Below are 4,701 nucleotides of genomic sequence, written 5' to 3'. Positions count from 1 at the left end.
CTCTCTCTCTCTCTCTCTCTCTCTCTCTCTCTGTTTCTCTCTCTCCTTCTCCCCCAAAACCTTCAGCTCCACCTTCCCCTTTTTCTCCACCCAATCACCGGCTCTAGCCTTTATTTTATCAGTTAAGGTGGGAAGAAGGTTTACAGAAAACCACCTGAGTGCTGACTCATTCCTTGTTCGCAGCCCCTCACAGGAGAACGAGATTCTCCACAACAACTATATGCCCGACATCTGCTACCTGGGTAGCATGCACTATTGTGTTAAATTCCCATAAGGATGTATCTTACAGTATCAACAGTGTCTGTTGCTGTGAAGAGACACCATGACCAAGTCATTCTTATAAAAGACACCATTTAACTGGGGCTGGCTCACAGGTTCAGAGGTTTTAGTTCATTATCGTCACGGCCTGAAGCAAGGTGGCACACAGGCAGACAAGGTGCTGGAGAGGTAGCTTGAGAGCTCTGCATCTCTGCCACCCAGCTGCACAAGGCCACTGTCAAGGGCCTGGTACCTCCAAGGCAGGAACACTCCACAAGGTCATCCATCTGACTCACCTCCTGTCAGCACTGAGCAGGGGTGGAAGCCCAGTGTTTGCAGCCACCAAGCAATTGCTCCTGGCATGGAGTGCTGTCACTTTGGAGTGGGCTTGTCACACGCAGCTGTAGGACTAGGTCTACTATAGGGCTTATCAAGGTGGACGGGAGCCTGAGACTGGCTCACGTCACTGCCACATACACACTCATCCCCTTGTCTACAGGACAAAGGAATGATGTGACCATGAGCAATGGGCCCTCTATTTTCTTCTGATGGAAAATGGATGGAAGATGTCTCATTGTCCAGTGGTCAGGTTTGCAAATGATCTTTGCGTTCTTCACACCACCCGTTATGTTTGTAGAACAACACATTAAAAAAAGGCAGCACGTGACTCTAGACTCTAGAATCCTCAGTGTCATACACAATTTCAACTAAGGCCATAAAACCTTTCTTCATTGCCCTTCCTTCAGTCTGTTCCTGGCACCTGAAGGCGTTTGAAGGTAGAGGGAAAAGAAAATCAAGGAAGCTGATTCCACATCCGGGTGCACTTGTCACTGCTGCCTGCGACCCTGTGCTGAGCAGTTGACATACTCTCTTTGATGCAGCTAAGTCATCCTTCACTTTAATGGAGTAGTATACAATCCCCAACTCTTCCTGGACTGCAGAAGAGAGGAAATGGACAGGGTCACCCCTTATGTTGTCCGTGTTCATCTTTGATACTTGCCCTTTCTGGTTCTTAGGAGCATAAAGGGGCTGAAGGACAGAGAGACTTGAGGGGCTTCCCCAGATAAGACAGTGAGAACCCCAACATTCAAATGACAGGTTACACTGGTTACACTGGCCTGGAAACGCCATCTTGAAGTGTCACTATTGTTTCAAGTTAGGATGTCTAGACGAGAGACACATGTTGATGCTGAGTGCCAGAGCTCGTTTTTCAGAGGAGTATATCCCTTTGCTGCTCAGAAGAAAGCAGTTGCTCTGAGTCTTTTGCCCAGCAGGACAGTACCCTGGTGGTGGGCAAGGCTGGCCAGCAAAGGTGCTGCCTACACAGTTCCTGGAAACACACCATCAGTAAGCCTTCAGAGCACGCTGCTGGGAAGCCCTGAGGAATCAGATATAAGCTATGTGGAACCACAGTTCCTGAAGTCCTTCCTATTTGTGAGTAGGTTGTCTCATCTGTCTGCCTGCCTGTCTGTCTGTCTGTTGCTAGTTTCCAGAATTGGAAACAGATTTTAAAATCTTCTAGATAGTTTTCTATGTTGAAAACAAGTAAAAATAATTTAGTTCTACTTTTACATTTTAGATGACAGTTTAAAGGCCCACTACTGACTTTTCATAACATTTCCAGCTTTTTAAACACTATACAAAAGGTTACTTGCATGCTAGTCCTGGGGGTACAGGTTGTATCCAGGCAACTCAGGAGGCTAAGGCAGGAGGATCGCAAGTTCAAGGCCTGACCAGACTACAGAGTGAGCTCCAGGCCAACTTAGGTCACTAGTAAAATACTGTTTCAAAATAATATTGTGAAAAGAGTGCTGGGTGGGGGGCATAGTTCAGTGGCACAGTGATTGCCCAGCATCTGTGCAGCCCTGGGTTCAATCCCCAGTGTGACAAATGAAAGGCTGCTCTATATATCAGCTTCATCCAGAGAGCCTAGTAGGACTGTGATCACTAAGCCTATGAGAGGTGAAAGACTGACTTCTTACTGTCTACGGTCCCTGGATCCTTCTGTGGGAACTTTGCTCTCTACCACTGGTACCCTGAATGTATTGATTGCTTCCCTACCATAGGTACTGTGTATGCCTTGGTTGCTTTTCTAGATGCTATGAAATATCTGACAAAAGCAATCACAGGGAGGATTTGCTTTGAGTCATAGTTGGAGGGGACACAGCCTGTGGTGACAGAGAAGACACGGCAGCAGGAACAGAGGATGCTCATATGGTGTCCCAAACCAAGAAACAGAAAATAGCAAATGGTTTCTCTTAGTACTCCATCCACGATCCCCACATTTAAAGTAGGGCATCTTATCTCAATTAGCCTACTCTAGACATTGTCACAGCTGTATCCCGAGGTTTGTCCCTGTGATGCTAAATTTCCTCAAGTTGACAATCCAGATTGATCAGCACATCAGGCTGGAATCCTAAGGTCCCATTTCTGTCTTCCAACTGCGGGAGCTGGGGGTGGGGTGGGATGAGTGGAGACTTGGGTGGGGCTGTTCATAGTGATCATGGTGAGGAAAGGGATGGGCTCCCCTTGCTTGGCTTGAGTCCAGGTCTCTAGCATTGTTCCACCTTTTGTCCCTGGGGTTAACTATGGTTAATAGTTAAGCTATAGTTAAGCTAATGGTTTCTTTGTGGAAGTGGTTTCTTTGGCTCTTTGAGGGCTCATGCCCACTTTCTCAGACTCTTCAACATCTGTCCACAGACACTGACTTGCGCCTTGAAAGCGATGCTGGTGACTCTTCACTCAGAACTACATTTTGTTTCTAACAGTTCCGAGCATAGAAGCAAACTGAGTTTAGGTATAGCAGGCTCCTAGATTCCCCTCAAATTCCAGGGTCCATCCCTAGGGCTTATGCTTATGTATTCCACAGTCACATCTCTCCAACATTAAGCAGCATCTATAGATGGCAAAGCTATGGAGCAACCAGTGTGCGAGCCTCAGACTTACTACTGTATGGTGTCCAAAAGCCTGCCTACCATGGTGGCTCGCCTTCTTCTGATTAGCTGGGGTTCTGTGTATTAGTGAGTTGAGATTTTATAGTAACCTGGAGGGTGATCAGCAAATGGGCTTTGATGGCATAGTGATTTTTCTTCTGTTCTCAAATAATAAGTTTAAATGTCACAAGAAGTATACATATGCAAAAAATTAGTGGATGCGGCATGTCTAACAGGGTGTTGAATTACATCCAGTGTGCAAGTTGTCTGGGCTTTGCTGGACTTTAAATTAGAAGCTGAGGATTGGAAGCCCATTAACCAGTACCCCTTGTCCAGATTGGTGACTGTGCAGCTCATTCACTAGTAGCCTCCTGTCCATCCTCAAACTGTCCATAACCTGTGGCCTTGGGCTTTTCCAGGCCTAGATGTCTCACCTTGTAACCTTTCTCAACACAAAAGGCAATCCACGTGACTGGCCTCTTAAGAGAAACTTATGTGGGGGCTCCATCTCAAGTAGCTTCATCGAAGACATTTTCAATGTCCTCCTCTTTCCTCAGCCACACCACACAGATTCATGCCCATGTGTCTCCACTGTGTAGGTGTGTGTTAGCTTTGGACATTACTGTCAACATGGCCGATGTTGCTATCCACCAACTGGACTTAAAGCATATGCTATAAGAGTCACAAGACAGGGAAGGGTCTGAAATCACAAGCAAATTTACCTTCCCGACACGATGAACTGTTATAGTCACTGGCCTTCAGGCAACACGTAGACCTTATTAGTTCAGAGCATTGAGTGAATTCAGTCTTCAATTGAAGTTTTACAGTCTACTGACTGGAAAAGAAATGCCCTTCAAACCAGTTTCCAAATGTTCCTGGTCACCATGGAATGGAAGAATGACCGTGCAGTCACTTGTGGCTCTGAGGCCCAATTCAGGCAAACGGAATGCTGTGGAAGGAAGCATGACATCCTTAGGCCATGTTGTTTATCAGCCAAAACCAAGGCTCTGTAGTATGTTTTTATTCACAACTGAGCCCACAATGAGACCATTAACTGAACACTAACTGTTTGCTGGTTGCTATAGCCATTAATTTGGTGTGTCCATGTATTAATTTGTGAAGGCTGCCATTAAAAATAAAAGTCGAGAGTTGAGCGATCTCAGCCACAGACATTGATCTCTCATAGTTGTGAAGGTTAGAAGGCCAAGACCTTTGTTGTCAGTAAGTTTGGTCTCTTTGGATGTCTGACCCTTGGGCTTGCAGATGGCTTTGTTCCTAATGTCCTGTAGTATGTCCAGTTCTCCCCTTAAGAACATCAGTGGTTTAGATTAGGACCTACTGTAAGGATCTCACTTGAGCCTAACAATCTTCTGAAAGACCTGGTCATCAGACTGGTCCTGAAGTAATGTGTGGCTTTAGCACCTGACAGGGGAACAAGGTCCAGCTCCCAATAATGTGGTAATGAGTTTATCACCATTTCAGGAAGAGTGAGAGAGAGAGAGAGAGAGAG

The 4,701-nt window shown here is 46.1% G+C and overlaps 1 long non-coding RNA gene across 1 annotated transcript in view; it reads right to left on the bottom strand.

Moving 5' to 3' along the window:
- LOC116069859 overlaps nucleotides 1-4,701 on the bottom strand; it is a 23,319-nt gene that overhangs the window by 2,005 nt on the left and 16,613 nt on the right. Inside the window, exon 2 of the long non-coding RNA XR_004110172.1 lies at nucleotides 3,914-4,140. This is a non-coding gene — a long non-coding RNA (uncharacterized LOC116069859). The remainder of the gene's footprint in view (nucleotides 1-3,913; nucleotides 4,141-4,701) is intronic.

The sequence above is a fragment of the Mastomys coucha genome, unplaced genomic scaffold (assembly GCF_008632895.1).
Source record: "Mastomys coucha isolate ucsf_1 unplaced genomic scaffold, UCSF_Mcou_1 pScaffold22, whole genome shotgun sequence".
In the NCBI taxonomy this organism is placed as follows: Eukaryota; Metazoa; Chordata; class Mammalia; order Rodentia; family Muridae; genus Mastomys; species Mastomys coucha.
This window is presented reverse-complemented; position numbering and strand designations above follow the sequence as displayed.